The following is a 25,586-nucleotide window of genomic DNA, read 5'->3' as shown; positions in this document are numbered from 1 at the left end:
TAAGAATTTTATACATAAGCAACGAAAACTATTCAAGCGTTGAGGACAACACTTTTTTGAAGGATAGGGGCATGTTAGGTCCCTATAATACTAGTGATTACCCCATTACTATTGTAGTTATATCCCTTATTAATATTGTTGTGCCCCTATTTGTCCCCATATTGTTATTACTGTGCCCCATAGAATCCCTCTATTGTTATTTTTGTGGCTATATATTATTATTGTTAGGTCGGCTGGGTTATATTGTGACTCCTTAGACTCCTATATATAGAAAGGAGGTTTTGTCATTTGAAGCATCAAAGAATCATTCATTTGTGTAATGTAAAGGAGTTTGCCCCCTTGGAAAGGCTGAATTCTAAGGCGTTGATCTATCTTCTCTATCTTTTTGTGAGCTAGTTTCATAACAAAATTTCATTGCAAATTCAGTCTTTATTCTGCCAATATAAGTTCCCAGATCAGTTAATTCGCCCATTTCTCACCAAAAACCCAAATTCCTTTTTGAATCCACAAGAACTAGAAATGGAAACCCATGTGGCTCTGTCTGTTGCACCCATGAATGCCCCTCATAAAGACTTAGACTATCTACCTCTTGTAGATAAAAACTTTCAGATAAGAGACTTATCCATGACAAAAACCACTTGAAAGTCTTTTGCCAAGCCAAAGACCAATACCTAAATGGCTCAGATATCCTGGTACTGTGGGAATCAAACCTTCTCAGGTATTTTCTCCCCTGAGTCCATATTTTCCCTGATCTGATTCATCAATGCCAAGCAAACTATGACGCTAACCTCGGAGCTGTTATGTCCCAAAGTCAAACAGCCCTTTTCCCCATAACAGCTGCATCCATTAATGAAATGTTGCAATTCTCCACTGAACAAGCTCTCACTCCTCTTTCTATAGGATATTTACTTGAGAAATCTACCCAATTGTCTCAGTCAGAACTGACTCGCATCTATCAAATTTTCATGGAGTCTAAACATCAGCCTAAAGGCCCACCTCCCTATCTGCAAACTTTCTTCAAAAACATAGGAAGACTCATTGTTGATATGATATCCTTAATCATGGGATTCAACTCCAGTGAGTATGTTGATGATGTAACCCTAGTTTTTTTGTCAATTTTTACTCCTGGACAGCCCCCTGCTATTAAGTATGATTATGCCTCCTATATTGCCAATAAAATTCATGACCAATTCCTGAGACTGGACAATGAAGAAGTATTTAAATACACCAATTTCATTTATCATCTTATGTTCTATTATCAGTCAGAGAACTTCCCTTTCCCTGTGTTATAGACATTTTTGTGCCTTACAGCTATAAGCATGAAATGTCCATAAACCAAGGGATCCTAAGTCCCTAAAGATGTTGTTCTGGCTCCTAAAGAAACAAGGTCAACCAATGATAGCTTCTCCCAGAAGTTCTCCACCAAAAACTACTCAGAGCTAGTCAAATCAGGATCAATTCATATGCTCCACTAGCTGCCTGCATTGCAAAGCACCCAAATACACTGTCTAGGTGCATTGCAACGCACTTGAATGCACTACCCAGGTGCGTTGAGCAGGAAATGACAAGTGGCAGAGTCATTCAACGAGGTGGAGAGACAATGGAAGCTTCCAAAATCTTCTCCAATGACACTTGCCTCACTGAATTCGACCAGTGATGAGTAAGAGGCTCTCAGTCTCCAAGTGGAAGCAAGAACTGACAGAGAGAAGCCACAAGTCAAAACATAAGCTGACTCATCCTCTCTGCTTACATCTATATATGGATCCCTCATCCCAGAGATCCGGAGGCTGGAATTTTGTACTTTGTAGAGAATTGTTGTTGGTTTGAGATTGAGATTAGTGCATTGGGTGATTTATGCTTTGTTGGAGGTGAGGAAGGGATTCCTTTGCTGGGAGGTATATGCTGGATCAGGACTCACTTGGTTGTATCTCCTCCTGGATCTTCTTATTGCATTAATAAAACTATTTGAGTTTCTTCTACATGCTTGTGTATCAGTGATGTTATATTATATTTTCATGTTTAGCTTAATCTGATCCTAAGCTTTTTATGAATGTAAATCTATATCTTCGTGTAGTTTCTCTCTTCTGTGATCTTGCAGGAATTTGGTGAAGCTGGGCCGGTAAGGGAGTAGGGAGCTGGAAGCTATTGAAGAGAGGAGCGATTGGATCAACACACTAGCGCAAGACACAGGTTAGTTTATCCTTCCTCTTCGTTTACATTTCATAAAGAAGAATACACAAGTAGTTTTCCTTCTTTGTTGCTAAGGCACTATCACACCTTAGAGTGGGATAGGGGCATTCTGAATAGATACTTTTCCCAACAAAAAAATGGCGACTCCACTGGGGATCGTGTCTAGTTAGTTTGTTTGTGTTTCTTTTGTTGTTTGCTTCATAAACACAGAAGTAGCAATCGAACTGCATTTGCCATTATCAAATGCAAAGTAGCTGCTACTTCAATCCACTCACTGGATTTGTTTATGATTTGAACAGCTGATCCACAAATGCTCTAATTGCCCTTTGTGATAGTTCTTAGTCCTCCTTTAAATCATCCCTCTAATTGTACCTTACTGATAGCTTTTACTCGGCCAAAATCCATAGGTTAAACTGCAAACCGTGACCTAGAACCCGGATAGAAGTCTCGTTTCTGCCCCAGCGCAGGCTCTGTGAAGAGGTTCTGCATTTCAACGCAGGTCCTGAGAGGGCTACCTGCACTGCAATTCAGTTTCTCTGTGCAACAGGTGCGCTGATCAGCCCTTTGCCCTGTGCAGCTGAGGTTCTTTGCATCCTTGTGTTCAGTTTTATCTCTGATTTTTTGCAGCCTGTTATCAGTGTGTGTACCTATCTGAAAACCCCTTTTCTTTGCCTTAATTCCTCCTCCTTTGTACAAAAAGGCTGTAGGTGTTCTTTGTGTGTTTGTTACATCATTTACAGTTTTCCATTGAAAAGTAAAATAGTCATACTATCGTCCTTAGATTTAGATCTGTCGTGAGTGTCGATTTTGATCTTAGGAGAAAGTTTCTTTACTGTTGACAGTTGATTATACTTTTTACTTTTGCTTTGGTTTGAATTTGTCTCTTTCTAGTGTTGAAACGAGTGTTTATTTCAAAATCATAAAGTGTCGTAATCTTCTCTACCTTTTTTATTTCGAAAAAGAAGCTTGTTTGTGTTTTTCACTTGAAAGCGAATTCAAATTTGTACATCAACTTTCTTTTTAGGCATCAATATTAAGAAAGTGAAAACAAATACATGCATATGTGCATTTGCATATTGATAGTTTGTATGGTTTGATTTAGGAAAAGTGCATTTACAGTGTGCTCTTTGCTCTTTGAGAAAATATTGTGTCTTTCTTTTCCCCTTGTAGCTAGGATTTTCATTGTTGAAAAGAGATAAATGCTTGCTTATCATCTTTAGATTGCATTTAGGAATTACATCTACATCTCGTGGTGATCCAAAAAGATAAAATTCTATGAAAGATCAACTTAAAATAAATTGAATGAATCTAACAACGCTTTGGAACTTAATGCACAACATAGAGGTCTAGGCTAGAGACGTGTTCCGGTGTCGTAAAGCCTGGTAACTGTTGTCCTCACTAATGGTTGGGTGATTCCTCCACTGTGAGACGATAAGTGCCAGTATGGATTGTGCTCCCATGTACCATCGAGTATATATTGGGAGACCCCTATAGGCTTAAAACCTTTTATCCATAGGAAACCGTGTCGGCCGCCCTACTGATCGCAATGCACCGAACACAGCATTCGGGAAGATTGACTGCCGTACCGTAAAACGTATTCTACAGTTTTGTGATTGGTTTGGCACACCCTCTACCTAGATCTCCAAAGCAGTCCCTTTCGTTCCTTTTCAGACTCCTTAACAGAAAAGGTCCATCTGAGCACTTGTCACTTCAGGATCATTAAAAATCGAAGGAGACTAGAGTCATCTTTTGTTTTTTCTCGACTCTTAAAAACTGAAAAAACAAGTTGTGTCAAAGCGTCTAAAATTCATTTAATTCGGAAACATACTTCCCCTTTGTTTTAGTTGACCAAGTAATCCGCGATCATGGAAGAAAGTCAATCGAAATCGCTAGAAAATCTTTTGGATAGACTAGATATGTCTGAACAACCGTCGACATCCAGGACTGTGTCGTCTGACACAGTAGTGGCATAGCCTCCTACTGCTACTCCAACGATGTTCAATGGTATACCATCTGTCCCGGCAGGTTATCAACAACAAGCCGGAGTCCCATCAGGGACTGCTTCGACGACATGGTTAGTTCCTATTTCTTCATCCGGATTATCATCTGGTATTTCTTATGTTAAAACTCAACAAATTGATCCAATGTGTCTTCAAAGGCCAATCTACCATTTAAGTACTGGATTGCCACCATATGGAGGGAAGTATGCATTTTCATTGTTCCCTCCCAGAGAACAACCATATGAGAGTTTACAACAAAGTTCAGGTCAAACTGGAATTACATCCAGCGGTTGGGTACCAATACTACCTCAGCAACCAAGGGTTGTATATTCAATGCAACCAGTCCACCCTGTGTCGAATACTCCCACTATACCTACTATGGTGACTGCATCGCAAGTACAAGCGTTACCTGTTGTATGTCAACCCCAAGTTTCTCAGGTTGCAATACAACAGCCTCTTGTCTCAACAACTCAATCGCAACCTCAGGTTAGTGCCTCCTTATCTGGAGCGACTCGGGCTCAAACAAGTACTATGACTCCTCATCTTGGTCAATCATCCAGTATTGGACAACAGCAAATGGTCCAACAACCAGGGCTGGTTCAATCTCAACAACCGCCATTCCAGAATTCATATCAAGGACCTGAGAAAGAAGTCTTTGTAAGTAATGGGCAACCACATTTCCAAAGCGCTTATCAACAACCATATTATAGTGGTTATGCCCATCAACCTTGTCAAAGTTGCCAACATCAAATACATTATGCTGGTATGCAAAGACCCATTGCTCAGGTGATTCCATCTTATCCTGGGTATGCTTCGCCTAACCTAAATCAAAAGTTGCCCTTTGTAGCAACTCTAGAATTACCAGATCTAAACCGGCTGACGAATGATCCAATTGCTTATGCCCCTTGGTGGCCAGCAATTCCGCATAAACTTTCGTCAGATATTCCTAAATTTAATGGAAATCCGGGTGAAGATCCGTCGAATCATGTGATGACATTTCATCTGTGGTGTTCATCAAACACCCTCAACGATGATTCGATAAGGCTTCGCCTCTTCCAGAGGACGTTAATGGGTCCAGCAGAAAAATGGTATATTGAATTGCCTAGAGCTTCGTTCGACAACTTCAGTACCTTAGCCACAACCTTTTTAACCCATTTTCAATTACCGATAAGGTATGAAACGGGAACAGAACTCCTTACCAACTTCAAACAGACAATGACCACTCACATATCTGATCATATACATGAGTGGCGATGTCGTCGCAGGATGGTAAAAACGTACGTTCCCGATCAGCTATTAGCTGAATGGTTTATCAAGTCATTATTACCTTCCATCACGGAAGATGTGGCAAAGGGGGGAGTCGTAACGGAAGAGCAAGTTATAGCTCGTGCGCAATATCTGGACTTAATCTATACTCAGTTCGGCACGCTCTACGACAAAATACCCGACGCCCCTAGACCAGAATTCTCAATTCCTCCTCCTCCTAAATCGAACAATGACTCTCACGCTGGCGATGGCATGATTGGGGCGACAGACACGAAATCGACAAAGGCTACATCTAAAAAGGCCTGTAAGATTTCTAGTCAAAATGCAAATGAGGAACTTCTTGCCTCGGAAGTAAATGTCGTGTCGACAGACAAGGGCAAACAACTGAAGCAACCAGGGGGCAAGAAGAAAAAGAAAGGGAGAAAAAGGAAGCAGGATGAGTCATCTCCTGAAAAGCCCTCTACAAACCCTTCTAGGCAAAGGAAACCCCCTACGGGGTGTCATATATGCGACGAGGATCATCGGACGAGAGATTGTCCACATAAAGCTGAAGTTAAGAAACTCTTTAAGAGTTCAAAAACCTCAGCAATATTGACTGATCCATTTCCAAGCCCGGGAACCAAACTGGTTGCTAATCAAAATGCTTCCTGATCCCAAGTGCTTATGTTGTCTATCTCAAAGCAGCAAAATGATGCTTTGGCAAGGAATAAAGATTACGGGAATCCACAGGTGTCGAATAACAAGGCTAATGAATAACCTAGTAGTTCGACAACAACTTTGACCAAAGTTGTGCCACCCATCATTCCTGAACAAATGATAAAGTCGCCAAAGGGATTAGTGCACAAATCGACATTTAATCCTCGTGCAAAAATAGCACAGAATTATAATATAATAGAGGACCTGGCCCAATCGCCGTCCGCTATGTCGACACTTGAGGTACCGCAAAATTGCCTCTCCCAAGAGCAAGCTTTATTATCAGCAATAGGTGGGATTGACCCAATGGATTCCAATCTTGTGGCCTTTAATCATAAAGGATATGACCCTCAGTTACCAGCTCAACTAGCTTTCCTTATTCAAGTGAAAGCCCTCAACAAAACTGTTCATCGAACAATTATTGATGAGGGGGCATCTACATGTATTATGTCGATGAGTTGCTGGAAAACTTTAGGATATCCAACCTTGTCGCGATCTGCGACGACGTTAAAAGCATTCGACGGAAGGACATATACCCCATATGGTATCCTAAGTAACTTGAAAATTGAACTAGGAGGGAAAACAGTAGAAATTGATGTTGAAGTAATCGACGGAAACCTTGATTACAACATCCTATTGGGAAGACCCTGGATATATGCCATTGCCGCAGTTGTGTCGACCTACTTCAGGAAGATTGCATTTCCCTTCCAAGGAGGAATTACAATCGTCGACCAACAAACATTTCTCCCCAACAGTTCACAAGTTACGGGAAGCATTCCAATGATCCATGGAAGCAATCATTCGATCCAAAATATCGGAGTAGGTCTCCTAAAATACCCTGCCTTAATGGGTACTTTTGCCCTACCGCCTCCGAGTAATCTGGCGGAAATGGCCACAGTGGAATATGAAGCCTTCTATATCTAATGGATTTGGACTCCGAGGATGGTCCTTATCTCGTGTCAACCTCGTTAAAAAATGAAACAAGGAGTCATGAGGATAGTTATTTTACTGTGTCAACCTCATTAAAAAAGGAAACAAATCCCCTTTTCAAATCTCAAAGGTAAACCTTCATTCCAACCACCGAGTTGAATGCAATGAACCTTGGGGGGCATGCACCTCGTTTTGCGTTATTATGCTGGGGGCATACAAACGTATCATCGAGCAGTGTTACCGCAAGGTTCAAGCTCGTTAAAAAATAAACCCGCACCGAGCAAATGTTTCCACCCACGTTTAAGCTCGTTAAAAAATGAACTACCCCCTGGTAAATAACCACCGTGAATGTAACATTATCAGCCATTAAAGCCTTGGTCGTGTTTGCACCGTCACCTCCACTTTTCCATTGGCCGATCATTCACCTCCATTTGATTGTTTACCCATTTTGAGGAACAGCTGCGAAGAGTGATTTCACTAGCCATCCTTGTGACACTATCGTGCTTGGAAAATTCCAACCCTTACCTGGAATCAGCTGCTACCCATTTTATCACTCGTTCCTCAAAAGACGAGTCTTCTTTAAGCTCTTTTCATCTGACTCGTAAAATATGAAAAGATTGCCGAGTTTTGGCCTTCCAGCTCGTTAAAGTGACAAGAAGAGCTATCCCTCCTCTAGATTTTAATCTTTTTGGACCTGAGGGATTATTTCACAAAACGATCGAGCGCTTGTTTTGTTCGGCTCGTTAAAACTATCGAAAATTCATCCCTTCTGTATTGTTTTATACTTTTTCGAACTTAAGGGATTAGATGACGAAAAAGGACTTCCGGAGTTAACTTTACGTACCTTTTCAGACTCTCTAAAAATGAAAAGGACCGAGTTATCTTTGTCATTAGACTCGTTAAAAAGATTAATAGTGACAAACTTGTCTTTAGACGAGAACGAGTTTCACTATCGCTAGGCTCGTTAAAACATAGCGATGGGTTTGCCCGAAGGGCAAATTATAGAACAAGCATATGTTATCCTCCTCAAGCTTGACAAAAATAAAGAAGTACTGGTCAGCAATGACTGGGGAAAAATTGGGAAGAAACTCAAAGAATCTTTGTTGGTAGCAAGTCGCTCTTGAACATGACACTTCCACTTCGTGCCTGAGTCGGGTTGGGTTGTTTCATTCACCGGTCACATCACCATGGTCTCGCCATACCATCCAAATTTGAGGTAAATGCTACCGATCCATCACATAAGTGTCGTTGACATGTTCAAGAGAAGTCATCCAGAGAAGTCAACCGTGTCCCATCCACTGCCATACATTATACTTCATTCTTTCATGACCGCCACCCTGAACCATATATCATCAGATTGTTTTCACCTCCATCAAAATCATTTGCTCTATTCCATGTCATTGATGTGGGATTCATCAAGGCCCTCCTTTGATCGATCGCTTCTTGTCGACATCAGCTCATTATCCAAGAAGTTGATCTAGGAACACCCCATTCAGTACTTTGAAGCTTGCATGCCTCAATGGCAAGTTTCTCACTTCCGGCGACAGGTATACATCAATGACCTTTGACTGAAAGATTTTGCGTGGTGTTCGACGCCAAGTCCTTTATTCACACCACGTGAATTGTACTGCAGTACCTTGAGGGTCATCATCCTTATCGGTGATTCCTCTCGCGCTTGTTAACAGTTTACATCATTGACTGGTAATCAAGCGATGTCTTTCCATGTTCCACTTCAAAACATTTCTCACATGGATCGACTTGTACTTCAAGTGAAGATCGGACGAGATTAAAGACCCCGGATCTAGTTTCATCCATCTGGGCTGCGATATATATTCAGGAAAAATAAAGACATTAACATGTACATCATTGCAGCACAGATAATCATCCTACCAAAAGGATGATGACTTCATCAAAATCATCAGTCTACCATCAGACGATTGTCTGTCCTGTGTACATAAAAAATGAATTTATAAAGCTGAGCATGGGAATGCCTGCCTCAGCGAGATCATGAAAACAATATGAAAATAATGTATTGTATTGTATCTTATTACAGGTCCCCTCCCAGCATTGAAAGAACTTCGGATCCTCCTAATAAAGCATTTCACCCGATAAACGGCCTCATACTTTAGGGGGTAACTGTTATAGACATTTTTGTGCCTTACAGCTATAAGCATGAAATGTCCATAAAACAAGGGATCCTAAGTCCCTAAAGATGTTGTTCCGGCTCCTAAAGAAACAAGGTCAACCAATGACAGCTTCTCCCAGAAGTTCTCCACCAAAAACTACTCAGAGCTAGTCAAATCAGAATCAATTCAGATGCTCCACTAGCTGCCTGCATTGCAAAGCACCCAAATACACTGTCTAGGTGCGTTGCAACGCACTTGAATGCACTACCCAGGTGCATTGAGCGGGAAATGACAAGTGGAAGAGTCATTCAACGAGGTGGAGAGACAATGGAAGCTTCCAGAATCTTCTCCAATGACACTTGCCTCACTGAATTCGACCAGTGATGAGTAAGAGGCTCTCAGTCTCCAAGTGGAAGCAAGAACTGACAGAGAGAAGCCACAAGTCAAAACATAAGCTAACTCATCCTCTCTACTTACATCTATATATGGATCCCTCATCCCAGAGATCCGGAGGCTGGAATTTTGTACTTTGCAGAGAATTGATGTTGGTTTGAGATTGAGATTAGTGCATTGGGTGATTTATGCTTTGTTGGAGGTGAGGAAGGGATTCCTTTGCTGGGAGGTAGATGCTGGATCGGGACTCACTTGGTTGTATCTCCTCTTGGATCTTCTTATTGCATTAATAAAACTATTTGAGTTTCTTCTACATGCTTGTGTATCAGTGATGTTATATTATATTTGCATGTTTAGCTTAATCTGATCCTAAGCTTTTTATGAATGTAAATCTATATCTTCGTGTAGTTTCTCTCTTCTGTGATCTTGCAGGAATTTGGTGAAGCTGGGCCGGTAAGGGAGCAGGGAGCTGGAAGCTATTGAAGAGAGGAGCGATTGGATCAACAAACTAGCGCAAGACACAGGTTAGTTTATCCTTTCTCTTCATTTACATTTCATAAAGAAGAATACACAAGTAGTTTTCCTTGTTTGTTTCTAAGGCACTGTCACACCTTAGAGTGGGATAGGGGCGTTCTAAATAGATACTTTTCCCAACAACACCCTGTCAGGAAACTTGACAATAAAGGCAATCCAAGGTCTGTTACCTTTTGGAGTCCCATCTTCCATGCATCCTATGAGTCCCCTTACTTATACAATGAGTTCATTGACCAATTTGTTCATCCTACAACCACTTTATTGACAGGAGTTTCCCCTCCTAGGATCAGCGGTGACATCAAGAAAATCCTACAGTTCTCCAAGCAATACAGAGCAGGTGATTGGTATCTATACAAGAACCACACAGAGATCCAGATATATGGATGTGAGCTCTGCCCTTTCTAGCTACCCAAATACATTCCAATGAGATTGTTTGCATTGGATTATTTTAGACAAATGATACATACAGACATGGTTCATTTTTGCAAAGCCAAAAAGAAAGCTCAACTCAGAATAAAAAATTAGTTAGGCCCTTTTGTCTGCAATGATAGGGAAGCATGGAGAGAAGCAGAGATAATTCTAGAAGATCATCTTAAGTTGCACAAAAGTTTTGGTTGGAGGCCATATGACCCTAATAGTTTCATCTATGATAGGAGAATGAAAAACAGGTTGTCACCATACATTCACCATAGGATTCCAGAGATTGAACAATTTTCAAATATGGATGAATGGAGGGAAGGGACCCCAGTTGAACATGATAGTGAACAGGTCAATATTGAGAATGTTATGAGAGATCTTGAGAAAACGCTTGACCTAGATTCTTTTGGGTAGGTACCATTTGAGTTATCTCAAAGATTAGGAATTGGTGCCTCTAGTGCTGGAACCTCTCAGCGACCTTCACAGGAAACAAGCACACCAGTCACAAGAACATTAAAAGGCAAGGAATTAGAGACCAGCTTTCAAACCACAGAATAGTCTACATTGTCTAAGCAGCCTGAAACTTCAAAAGAATATGCTCAAATACATACTCCTCCCACTCAGATCAATTTGGGAGAGCTTCCAATTCTGAAAACTCCTCTAAATGAGGAAAGAAACAAAAAGAGAGACAAGGAAACAACTACCCCTGCCAGTAAGACTTCAGGACAGCCTGGAACAAAAAGACAAAGACTAAATCCCCTTTTAGAGGAGGAATTTGCTGAAGAAACTATAGATAGTCAGAGGGAGGAAAGAGTAGAGAGCCAGTAGGAGGAACATCCACTAGCTCACAAAGACAGGAGCTAGAAAGACACCAAAGTGCAGAGATATCTTCTTTCAGGCCACCAGGGATAGATGCCTCAGATATCAAGAAAACATTTATAGAAATAAAGGGCAAGAATGATCCATTGAGGCTTCAGGTTTATAACCAATATTTGAAGATGGCTCCCACAAATCAATAGAGATTGATGTCAGCCTATGACATCAAAGAGGGAAAGATGATAAGTTTCAAGCCAAAGGTGCAGCAGCCTAAATCAACATCAGATTATCTCAGAACAAATTTTGAAGTCATGGCAAAGGATATTCATCCTTTGGATCAGATTGAATTGCATAAACAAACTGGAGAAATGATTTATTCAACGTTGACTGGTAAGGCAATGATGGCCCAAAGGTTGCAGAATTCTTTGGATAACACTACTGCTCAACTACATTTGGAGAAGGCCTCCTCTCAGGCCAAAGATAATAGAATAAAGTCCTTATAAGAAATAATTATTGTATTGGGCCATGATCCCAAAGATGTTAAGGCTATAGAAGCCTTAATCAAAAAGAAAGATGAAGATATTGTTGTCCTAAGGAAACAACTAAAGCTGCCACCTTCCAGGCATCCACAGACTATTGAGGTTATAAAGCAAAAATCTAAAGAAGATCTGATGAATTTTCTCTTAAAACTTAATGAACGATTAAATGAGACTGAACAAGAACTTGCAAAAGCATTGAAGGACAATCAGGGGTAGTCGACCTCTCAGCCTCCCAATGTGATACCAGTAGTCTCAACTGCAGTCCCATCAACTCTTGGAGCAGCACTGGCACCAAATATTCCAGCAGTTACAGTGGAGGTGATTACAGGTACAACAACAACAGGAACAACAGGAGTAGCACAAGGCAGCATTACTAATTTGAGCACAGAGGAGCTAATAAAATCAATGGAGGACCTAAAACTACAAGTTTCAGAGCTAAATAAGGTAAAAGAGCAGTATGCCAACTTAGAGCAAAGGTATGATCTCTCAAAAATAAATGCTGCAGAAAAGACAAGAGAGATTAAAGTGTTAGAAAACAAAGTGAAATCATTGGAAAAAGATCTTACTTTTGACAAGCCTCTATCAGAAATCAAGAAAATTCTTTGGGCCAACATCACTCAATCAATAAATGATGCTTGGCCATCAATCCAAATAATCTTTGAGAAAATTGATTTAGTGAAACTAGCTCAAGAAGAAATTCAAAAGACAAAGGAAGAATTACGAAATATGCCTGAGGAAGCCAACATGCTCATAGAGTTTTTGAATACCAGGAATACGTACCAGCTTGAAGAGCTGGGCATTCAAGATAGAATAGGTACAATTTTGGAAATTAAAAGGGTCTTTACTAAAAGAACTCTGATGTAGAACTTAGAAAGAAGGTGCCATGATATGCAGGAAGAAATTAATGCCTTCATGAAGAGATTTGATATTTTGCAGGATAAGGGGTTGCCAAGTCCTTTGGTTATTCATGATAAATTAATGATTCATAAAGACTATGTGGAGAAATTGAATAAGTATGAAGGCAACCAAGCAGGTTCATCAATAAGTGCATCAGGAACAAAAGCATTTCCTATAGGTAGAGTTCTCTATGACAGTCTAGAGAACTTGTTCTATGTCGAGCATGAGATAAAGCACTTGCTTCCAATTCAGCCCACCTTTTTCAGGTACACGGAAACTGATGAGACCCTGAGAAAACTTCAGAAAGACAGATTGCCAGAAGCAAAATGGTGGGAAGAAATATTGGAAATTTTGTAAAATTATCCTTGGTAAAATGTAAATTTTGGTCATTTACTACAGTAAGCAGTGGTAAAGAAGATGAAAAGAGATCAAACGGGTCGAAGTGTATCAAAATAGGTAAAGAGTATCAATGAAAACAGGGCAGCCAGCACAGAATTACTAAAGAAGACATCAGTAAGCCAAATCATAGGGCTTGCCTCCAGCACACTCATAAGAATAGGAACAACACAACATCAGTTTACCTTTTCTCCTATCCTCAAGACCATTTGTCTCTATTTTCTTGTAACTTATTCATAGTCATCCTAGAATATATCTCACTCTGTTATGAGATATTTTTTGTAAAATTTTTGTATAAATACTCCCTCGGTTGGAGTATTGAGAGTGGATTCTTAGACATTGCTGTAATACTGATTATTTTGGAATAAAGTGTTGATGGACCAACTTTTGTATGGCTTGCTAGATAAATAATTGATGCAAAGGACTTTTCATAGATTTCTTGAGTCAAACACCAGATCAATAAGTCTTGTATACCTTATGTTTTAAAGTTTTCCTTGTTTCTTATATCATCTATGTTTCATATCTGAATGATGAACGAAAAAGATTAATTCGGAAAGTGCTTGATTGCAATATGTTTTCAATCGTTATTATTCTCAATGATTTCTTCTGGACTAGCATAAATAGTGAAATCTTAATTGCTCCTATTTTCTGGTTCATTCACTTTGATTATTTATTAAAGAATACTTAACTTCCCTTTATTAATAATCATTCAAATTCCCTCTTTAGAATAGGTTGAAGGATTCTTAACTGCCCTTCACCCATTTTGAGTACATTTCATCTATTTAAAGTCTTGATTTGTTCCCTATTTGATTACCTTGCCCTGTGAAACCATCCCTTGTTAAGAAACCAAATCCAGTTAAGCCATCTTCTTTGACTCCATTAGCCCAATGGCCTAAACTACTCAGTTCTACCCCGCTGCTATTGAATCTCACCACCCAAACACAATCAAAACCCCTAAACTCCATAACTAGCCTAAAATCTTTCAAAACAAAGCTAAAACTTAAAGAGAGAGCCCTCTCTGGGTAGAGATTGGCTAGATTTTGTATCTAAAAGTTGGTTTGTGGTTACCTCGGACCCCTTTCCTCTTCCCAACAACTTCAAGGAAAATCTGAGTGATAACAAGACCTAGACCCGACATAGTTATATGTCATATTTCATTTCACGTCACATCCACCCCTTATCATATTCTTTTGCGAGGTGCTTTCCCCCACCATACTGCGATTGCGATATGCGAATAAGACCCAGACCCAATATCATTATCTGCTCGAATTCATAAATTTCAAGTCCGCCATATGCGTTTTGTGAATATTTTCTTTGTTAAATATTTTTACAATTTAAATGAAAAAGTTAACTTTAAACCTTCATTTAACCGTTAATCTCAGTTTAAACCCAAATTAAAACATTTCCCACCATGATTAATCCCTTCGTATTCCTTCTTTCGCTCCACTGTTGTTCACCTTCCCTCGATAGTTAAAAAGTTAACTATTTCTCCATTAAACGCATAAAAATCCATTATTGCTCTGTTTTGACTGTTTACACAGCATAAGCCTCTGCGACCCATAAACCATGGTTTCACTCTCTGATATGCCCTGGACTCCTTCCGATAAGCCTTTCAAATCCATTCATTACTGTCTCTGTCACCTTGTTTTGCTTAAATGATTTATGTGTTTGGCAAGTGAAGACTGTTGTTCCAGGTTTACAAAGAAAAGCCCATGTACAGTTGGAGGACAAATATGAAGACCATATCAAATTTATTCACCCTGTAACATAAAATCCAAAGCAATTTACTATTGAAAAACAAAGTAAAAATCTGAAATCCACAGTAAGGATAAAAGGATCACAATAAAGGTTACTCAACAGGGTGAAAGCATATTAAACAGAGTTTAAAGAGCATCAGGTAAAAATTAAATGAAGGAATCAGCCAGAGTAAAAGATACAAAACAATCGATCACCATAAAGGGCAAAATATCAGAAAAACAAAGGCAACACAACCTGAATAAAAGGGGATAGCAAGAAGTAGTTCAATAGCTGCCCCTATCTTCTTGCATGAATATATTTTCCTTTCCTAGAATAAATCTTAATCAGTTTTAGGATATTTCTTTAGTGTATTTTTATATAAATAACTCTCTTGTCGAGATGTTATGGGTTCGTAGTTCATGGTTTATTGCTCACTGCTTGTTAAGTTGTGACTGTTCATTGCATTTTGAACCTGGTTGCACCTTTGAAGGAAGCTTTTGTAGACACTTGATGTACTTAGTTTTTTTGGAACCTTAATACAAAGCAGAGGATTCTGAATCTGGTTTTACACAGTTTTTTGTTCTCTTGTAAGTTTTTCTAGTTTTCAATCATCATTTTTTTCTTCATATGCTTATGACTTATAGAGATATCTAGGTAGGAACAATTAGAGTTTCAATTGATTCCTATAAGCTCCTGAAGTGATCATCTATTAAGAGATTGGATTAATGCAACTGTCTGTGTAGAAAATCCCCTCTAATCAATAAATATTAGCATCTTGTGTGAGCTTATGTATACTGCTTTGAATCTTTTGAACGTATTTTAGAAGGTTTTCCAACTTAGGATTGTTCTATTTTACAGTCTCGAAACTGTGATAATCATATTTTTGTTGTCTTCTACTCACCACTATTTTTGATCTATATCACTGTGTAATGCTTTATAGCAGCCCTTTGTTGAAGTATTAATATAACCAAAAGGATTAATTACTTCAATTCTACATCTGTCTTCATTCATTGGGCTTCAAAAATTAAAACTAGTAACCCCAAATAAATTATTTAGATGCTCTGGCATTGGTAACTTGACCTACTACTATCTCATAGGTAAAACAACTAGCATGGATTCATCCGAAGGATGAAATTATATGAAAATCATATGGTATCCTCTTCAATATTGAGGTTAAATATAAAGAGGTACTTGCTATAAATAGTGGGGGGAAATGAAAAGAAACATATATCCTGTATTTTGTATGAAAGGAAGTATGTTGCTCTTGAACATGACACTTATTTGTCTCTTATGTCTGGTTTGGAGCATCCTCACTTTTTCAATTGGCTTACCAGGTTTGGGAAATCCATTTGCCTCTCATTTGATAATATTCTATTGTCATCATGACCTCTGATCCTATTTTGATTCAAATGATGCTAAATTCTGAAGTTGTGTCATCGATATGTTCAAGAGAAGTCCCACCTGCAAATTCACCCCACTTAAATCTTGTTTGATTTTTTTGTATTAATCCTGAATCACTCTTACCAAATTTGTAAAATCCTATGTTTCGTGTCGATGATGTGGGAAACATTATGGCCCTACTTCAACAGATCACTTCTTGTCGAAACCAACTCATTACCCAGGAAGATCATCTAGGAACTCCCTTTCAGTACCTTGGAGCTTGCATTCCTCAATGGTAGGTTCTTTGCATTTGATGATAGGTTCACATCACTATCCTTTCATCAAATGATTTTGTGAGTGTTCGACTTCAACTTCATTGTTCACACATGTGGATTATGTTGTTGTACCTAGAAAGCCATTGTCATCATCGGTGGTTTCTCTTGTGCCTGTTAATGGTTTACATAATTGAGCGGTAATTAGGTGGTTTCTACCAATTTCAACTCTGACACATCTATTCACATGGTGAAATTCCTAATTTGGTTGGATCGAGTCAGAAGTGAAGACCTTGGGTTTCGTTTGATAAATCTAGGCTGCGTGGACATATTAATTATTCATGATTGTAAACATGCTCCTTTTTATTCGGATAGTTGCGCCCATGCCGTGGATCCATGCATTGTCAAATGCCTACTCTTTAGGCATACTTACATCAAATATGTTAGATATATTGTATTATCTTTGATTTGCAGGTCTCGTGACAGTGGTTCTCTAAGTCCTTGTCTTTTCTTGTAAAGCAACTCAGTCATCAGTTCCCATTCTGAATTCATGCTTTAGGGAGCATCTGTTATACAATATTTTGTCACACTCCCAGCCTCGTATCCTAAAGTGTCACACTTTGTGTCTTCAATGTCACAAGTGTCGCAAAGTGATGAAATATATTTCAAACAATGTATCCACCATGAAACATGTTTGTGAAAATTAGAAGAATATCCCTAAAGAAAAGGAGGAAAACTTGCCTCAGAAGAATTCTGAAGAACTTGTCAAGAAACCTTGTTTGCAAGCCCAACGCGTTTTCTATAACTAACATCCCATGCTAGTAACTTCTTGCATTACACATGTCTAACGCTGCCAGCATGAATTTTACTAGGAAAAACCCCGTTGATCCTCTTAAGGCATTTGTTCCCAAAATGAAGGAGACTATTCCCTTACTAGAATCTCGAGAACAATGATGTGGTTTCAGGTAGATGAAGATTGGAATGAGACCTCTGATTTCTGGCCCTAGATCCCACTTCTATGGATCTCTCCCTTGAGATGTGGGAATTTTCCCTTTTTTCATGGATCCTCAACTCTCTCTCCTTCCCTATAAATGAATTTCCCACCATCCACTAATGGTTGTATGTTGGTTGGTTGTTTTCCATCCTAAGAGCTGAATTATGCCCAATTGTTGCCCATTTGCAAAGGAGAAAGATATTTGAAGGCTAAGGCTTGAACTTGGAATCTCACTTGAAGGAGGCTTCCAACATCAAGGCTTCATTGGTTGTAATGCTCCCTTTTCATCTATTTATAATACAATATATGTTTTCTTTCCATAAATGTTTCAATTATTGTCCATTTATTGTAATACTCCTTAATCTGTTAGGTAATTTTTATTAGAAAGTGTTATGCTTTGCATGAGTTTTTTGTATCCACTTGATCTTTCTTGCATGCACTCATCTACAATAGTAAAGAGGATATTGTGAGCTTGGAAGCAAAGGAATCAAGGTCGACATCAAGGATATTAACATCAGAGGGAGGTAAGAGATCTATCCTCCTTCACTTTTTCTAGTATGAATTAGGAAATATTATAGGTACTTGCCTTCTGTTGTTGCTAGATCCTCCCATAGGACTAGAGGTATCGTTTTTGTCCACAGAAAGGATTTCCTACACAACAAAGGATTTTTAAAGAAGGTGGAAATAAAAAGGGAGCTAACAATTCCATACAACCCTTAAAAAAATGGGGTTCTAGAGAGGAAGCATTGATCCATCATAGAGGTTGTTAAGGTCGTGATACATGAATAAGGCTTGTTTATGTTTATTTGAGTAAATGCATGCACCAAAATAGCCTACATTAAAACTGATATCCTCACAAGATCTTGGAGGACAACATGCTAGAAGAGGAATTCATTAGTGTGAAGTTAGAGGTAAGTCATGCTTACATCTTTGTTTTTCTAGTTTATATTCATGTATTGGTAGAGAAAAGGACCAAGTTGGAAAACTCTTGAATGCACAAATTAGTTGTGGATTACATTGTCACTTCAAAGACTTACAGGGTCTATATTCCCAATCAAATAAAGATGATAGGGGAATAATATGTAAAGTTTGAGGAATAATTTGCAAGAAATAAGTCCCATGAGTCTATTCCGATGATAAACGATGGGAGAAAGAAACTTAAGGTTGAGAATTTGTCACTAGTGATTTCCAAGGTAGCATAACAACCTTCAAGTGTGCTGTGTCTAAATTTGTAAAGGTCTCTTAAAAAATCTCGAAAGCCTCTTTTTGTTAAAATTTTAAAATTCCTAAACAAGAGTTCTTTGAAAAGATGGGTGATTAAAGTATAAAAGGGATATTTTGTGACCAATCATATAACCTCGCACTTATATGCTTAATTGCATATGTAAAATAGGTGTATTTCAATGTTTGGGTGTAAGAAAAATCGAATAGTTGAAAATTATTCGTGATTAACACCTAAGATTTCTCTTATATGTTCAAGGAGTGGAAACTTTAATGCACCCTAAGCACCCAAAAATATCAAACCACCCATATGCTACACGTATAATAGTGCTTTTTAGGTTGAAATTTCTTTTCAAAAAAAGCATTTCCAAAGTATCCCAAAAATTGCTTCTAATATGAGGTCATGTCAACCTCTGTTAGCATATAAATTTGTAGCTCAAATAATAAATTTGATAGTATGCATAATCACTTGCAGCAAATAAAAAATGACATGTGGATTTCTCTAGGTATTAGCTAAAAAAAAACATCATTGATTAAAACAGCTTTCCCACCAACCTTCATGCTATTGTACATGGGTTTGATAACAAGTTGTAGAAAATTAAAATGGTTTATATTGGTTTTGAAAGGTTGTTTTGTTGGTTGATAACAATTATGCACTAATTAATATAGGTACTCTTATGAATATCTCTTGCATTTTTTCCTTGAAACAAGTATTTCATATAATTCTATAAGAGGGTTTATCACTTGATTCAATTAGTCAATTAATTGTGCCCAAAAAGAAAAAACCAAATGCATCTTTAATGTCTAAAAATTTTAGTTGGAAGTATATAGCTGATAATGATAGGGATATGTGTGAAACTAAAACTATTGAAGAGATTCAAAATAAATTCCCATCAAAATTCAAATATGTATTGAAGAGGTTTTTGTTTGGGTGTGTGGGTTGACTCAAGGCATTGTTCCCATGACTTTTCCTTTCCCTAAATTCATTAGTACATGTTTGGCATTCTACTACCTAGTTGAAAAATTTAGAAAAGATAAAACTAGTTTGCATGTAATTTTCTTGATATCTATGAATTCCATAATAGACATGTTATCATTAGCATATGGTTCTAAGAGGTTAAAGAACAGGAATTAGAGGAACAATTTAATATATTACCAGTATAGATCCATCTTAACCACAGATCTACCAAGAGATTAGAGGGATCAAATCTCATTATATTGAAACCTCTTTTTAGAATGCAAACCTTGAAAAAATATTTACATATCTAGAGATTTAATCCCTTTTAGTGCTTGAAAAATTCATGATTTAGATGAATCTATAGTGGTTTCTTGTCTCTCTTATCATGTGTAATTTTTCATTGTTTAAAATGTATTTTTGAATAATTTATTATTATGAATATTTATATTAAAAATTGAATGAATTACACATCTCTCTTATTAGGAAATAACCAAATTATTGTCCCTACATAGAAGTGACATATAACGATGGATTTTATGTATTAGTTCATCCGTACATTATTTTTGCTATTTTCTAATGTTAACTTTGTTTTAGGATATAAAATATTTTGTGGATGTCACCTCATTGTCGAGGTAGAGCTACAAAGCTTGAGATCTCTCGTCATGTGATACTGTAGATTGAACGGATATTTGGTAGTAACCAATGGCTTCCACTGAACCTGTTGCGAATTTTGTCCCTATCAAGCCCATCGAGAATTAATATCCTAAAGCCTGTGAAGAAAATCCCATCAAGGCGCCGAAGGAGAAAAAGGAAAAAAACCCAAAGGAAAATAAGTCGAAGGTTCCCAAGGGTTTGAAACCCCTGCCTACACATCTCCTTAGTTCCATATGATTTCTGAAGCCATTACTACTATGAAATAAATTGATGGTTCTAGCCCTTATAAGATAGCAAATTTAATGAAAAAACTCAAATTCCAGTTCGATTCCCTGGGATTCATTTTAAGGTTAATAGTTTGATTTGATTATTAGAAAGCTTGGGGTAGAGCTCAGAAGCTCGTAGGAGGGTTCCATTCTATAAACCATTGAAAGCATTAGACAAAGATGATGAAGCAAATCGATTTCTAGAAGTGCATGTGGACACCAAAGAGATCAAATATTTGCATCAGAAGACTGGCCCATTGCTGCAAAAATATGAAGAAGATGTATTTGCCCTTGTATCTAATGGAGAGAATGAAATTTTGGAAGAGAAGGTAGTTGAAACCCAAATGATCACAAGGGTGTCAAGACTAGAAACAGGTCAGCTACTGGCCTCACAAAGGCATGTGAAAATGGGTTTCTTTGAATATATTTAAACTTATGAGAAGCTGATGAAATTATAGCTTTTCACAACCTAATGTTATATTTATAAACCTCTGTGATGGGTTTTGCAGTATATTTTTTCAGAGTTCTTTCTTGGAGTACAAGGCATCTTATCATCCATTTTTTTTCAGAAGTTATAAACTTGTTTTGCTTAGAAGGTGGTAAGTACTCACGTGGGTTCTTTGGATGTTTTCATGTTTTCATTCCTATCCTTTGTTTCTTGGAAAAGTTTGTGGCTTTTCATAGATCATTACTCTAGGAACTTTCATCTTACTTCATGCAAAATTGTGGGCCTATCTACCTTTTGGTGGAAGAGAAGTGGTGAATGAAAATGCCACTAAAAGTGAATATTCTCCACCATTCCTTTGAAGGTTATTGAAATATTATCCTTTCATTATAGAATGTGTTGTCTTCTCATTTGTGACTCAACATTTCACTATTTTCTTGTTTGGAGCATTATCAATGTTGTAGTCTCGTCTAATGTGGAGCTTACATTCATTTGGTCTTCTTGAGGGTTGTGAGTTATTGTTTCCATGAAATACTCAACTCTTTTAGGGGATGTAATGGTACTCTTATTTTTTATAGAATTAATTAAATGCATAACTACCTTTGATGTTATAAAACTTCTGCTTTTTCCTTATATACGTGGAGTTAGAGGTGCATATATCGTGTCCTCATTTTTTCTTGCATTTATTTAAATTTTACCAATTTTTTTATAATAAGTAAAAGGATATTTGTATTTAGAGAAATTAGGTGTAGTTTATAGTTTTGGGTGGAAATCATGTGTCACATATGTGTGTCACTTGCATGAATTAGAAAGAAAAAAATATTTCACCCAACAAAAGGTGGTTCAAAAAGTTTGAACACAATTCTTGATCCCTCTGGGTTTAGGATTAAGATGAGTATAAACTAATTTATGTATTATAAAGAAAAAAAAGGTGTCGATACGACCCAACACTCATATTGAAGTATTACCAAAAACTATATACAATATGATAAAGATGGCTAGTCCACTATATTGAAAAGTACATCAACTTTGTCATAGTTAGATGAGAAACATGCTCCAAACCATTCATTGGTCTATCCTTCATTTGATGAATCTCAACCTCTCATTCCAAATATGAAATATATTTAAATATATAGTTCAAGAGATGGAAATGAGAAATAAACTATAACTTTATCAAATTTCAATATTCCATATTTACGGTTTCATCCTAGAAATGTATTGGGTAATTAATCCTTTTTGTGTTTAACAATTTATGAGCGCCCGTACACTACTATTTTGTAATTTTATGTCTCTGTGACTAAAATTTGATCATCGCAAGACACTTTTATTTTGTTTAAACTATGTTGATAACTTAAAAAGACCTTAAATATTGAAGACATTTATAGCTACTCCATTTTCTTGGATATGTTTAGTTTAAAGATCTGTGTTTTAACTTTTAAAATTACCTTGTTATAGGAGGAGATTTTGTTTTTTCTCCTTTATCATTGGTTGCCTTGTATCCATTTAATACTTTTGTGCTTGATTCACAATTTTTGTTTTGAGTGCAGTGACCAATGGTATAATTCTTTGTTGTTTCATTTCCTCCTTTAAATATATAAAAAGGATCATTTAGTAGTACCATGACCCTATCTTACGTGGCGCAACACTTGAGGGCTAATGATATTTACAATCTTCTTACAGGTCATAATTTGATTATTTTTTCATCAAGATAATATAAAAATGATATAAAACTACATCAATCCATTTGAATTTATATATTGTAGGCCCATTACCTAATAGATTTATTATTACTTTTCCTAGTTCATTAGTTCTCTAATATTTGGAACAATGTCACAGAGTTAGACTTTGATTGAGCAGGAAAAGAGCTTTATTATTTCGACCCGAGTCAAACTTGGGGTTGACCCATTTTGAGTGAGTTTGATTACCTATTCATGACAGATCAAACTCTAGTTGATATTTTCTAGATTTTTCCCAATTTTTTCCTAATCGAATTCAAATTCTTAATCATTTTCTTCACCCAATTTTTCCCTATTCTGAGTTTGGTAAAATTGATTTGGAATACATTTTTCTATTTCATGTTCGATGTGCATTATATGAGTACATGGTTATCTACAACCACATCTATTTTTCTTTATGTTTATATATAGTATGTACTGAATGCATGGTATTTTACATATGCATCTCCCAATTTTTCATGTAGATTATAGGATATGGCCTTTACTGATATTCATATTTTCCTCCAACATAAGTAGAAGTAATTTTTTTATAGCAAACAACTGGAAATCCCCTAAGAAATGTTGATTTACCTTTGCGCATTTTCACTTGCTTCCAGAACGGAGAAATTTTCAACTTTCTCACAACTTGTCTACACGTTCCTTCTTATGATTGTTTACTCAACTTTCGAACCAAGCCTTTATTTAATCTTGGTGTATCATGTGTCATATGAAACATTGAATATTGACTAACTACATATTTGGCCCAAAGTTAATGTATTAATTCATGCACTGTCCCATTTACATTTATGAATAAAATTATTGTTGGGTGCAGTATAGAGTATATGAATGGACCAACATTTTATGTCAATTTGGGGTTCATGGACTTCGAGATGCAACACTAGAAATTCTAGATAAATACATTAGCAACTTGCAAAACAAAACCCTAATTTGCCCAGAAATCACTCACACCTTGAGTTCCTACAGTAATCAATATCATGTTCCAATCTCGCACTCAAAATCAATCTTTATAAATGAAACCATAAAAGATAATCGTGTCGATCACCGACATTTGGAAATAAACCATAATTATTAGTAATTGAGAAAGTAAAACCTAACTAGTAACAATAAAATAACAAACCCCAATTATTAATTAATCTGTGAAAGATGAGCATTGACCAAGTGAATGTAAAGGTTTTTTTTTCAACTATAGAACACAAGCATGTAAACCCTAGACAATACAAGTTTTTCTAATTCTAAACAAGACACTCAAAACAAAATAGAACTCTATTGAGATTCCTGCACTAGATCCTATCTCCACTCCACCTTGTGCATATAATCGAAAAATAAAAGTGTGGCTTCAATTCATCCCTATTATACTGATCGAATGTCGTTAACTATGGAAAACAATTGTTGTGTGCATGCATAAAGAAATCTCACTCTGCCTTAATATTCCCTCAAGCTTTAAAATGCACTCAAACAATAAATTCAGAAAACTTCGTTTTTAATGCAAGAGACTCAGGAAAGAAGGAACTCCATAAATATGAGAATGTGAAATAGTCTTTGTTAATAAATAATATAAATGAAGCTTCAGGTGGAAAAAATTCTCCCAACAGCGTTCATGTACTCAACAACTGTTAGCACCATAAGTGATTATACCAATCACTTGTTAAAACATACAAACTCTGGGAATCGAAATAAAAAATGAGCAATAATTATAGTCAAATCAATAAACGATAAATGTGTTTTCTCTAAATGATTCATTATAGATCAACAATATTCCAGTACTTATGTCATGCAAACAAAGGTTTCAATGTGTGTTTACAACTCAACAAGGAAAACAAGGGTTATTTGTATGAACATACTTCAGATCCAACTAAGAAAGCTTGAGATACAATCTGTTGTAAACCATCAAGATCTAAAGCTTTACTATTTATACATAAAAATGTTTATTATTGAATAAATCTAAGCTTTTAGTAGCCTTAATTATGTTATGTTCACATAGAGATAAAGGGGCTAAAATCAAATTTAATGTTAAATCAATATTACCATTGAGCATATACAAAATATGATTGTACCATAGATTTTATTTGTGCAACCCAACTTATATGTAAGAAAAAAATATATTGCATGCACTTATGGTGATACCCTTTCAGATCTAAGCATTGAACAAGCAAAAACCAATATGTAAGTGGATCTTTGAAAAACACAAAGCATAAAAGAAAACTAAATCAAAGCACATATAAATGAAATACACAAATGATATAAACACCTGCAACAAATCCAACACTAGTTCTAGATTAAGCAAGCTACATAATACTAATCTAATGGAGGTGTGTCAATCTGGGTTGGTTGGGCCCTGACTAACTAGCACACCCTTTTAAAAAAAAAACTAAATCATGGGATCAAAATATATCATCAACATAAAATGAAAAAAATGGAGAGAACATGGCATTTATCTTTTATTAATGAATTTCAGTCATTTACATCACATAGGAGAGACTCACAATCAGTCATAGAAAGAAACTACACTTGTTTAGCTTATCATACAACTGATGCTCTCACAATAACCTCAACACTGCCGCTAAATGCTCGACATGCTCTTCCTCATTTTTATAACATACCAATATGTCATCAATGAACGCAATAATAAACATATCCAAATGTGGACACAACACACTATAATTTCATCAAGCACATAAATGTAGCTGGAGCATTAGTCAAACCAAATGGAACTACTACAAACTCAT

This window comes from Pinus tabuliformis, chromosome 9, assembly GCF_031772625.1.
Source record: "Pinus tabuliformis cultivar Carrire ecotype Pingquan chromosome 9, CPIR1, whole genome shotgun sequence".
NCBI lineage: Eukaryota > Viridiplantae > Streptophyta > Pinopsida > Pinales > Pinaceae > Pinus > Pinus tabuliformis.
Note: the sequence above shows the minus strand (reverse complement) of the source record.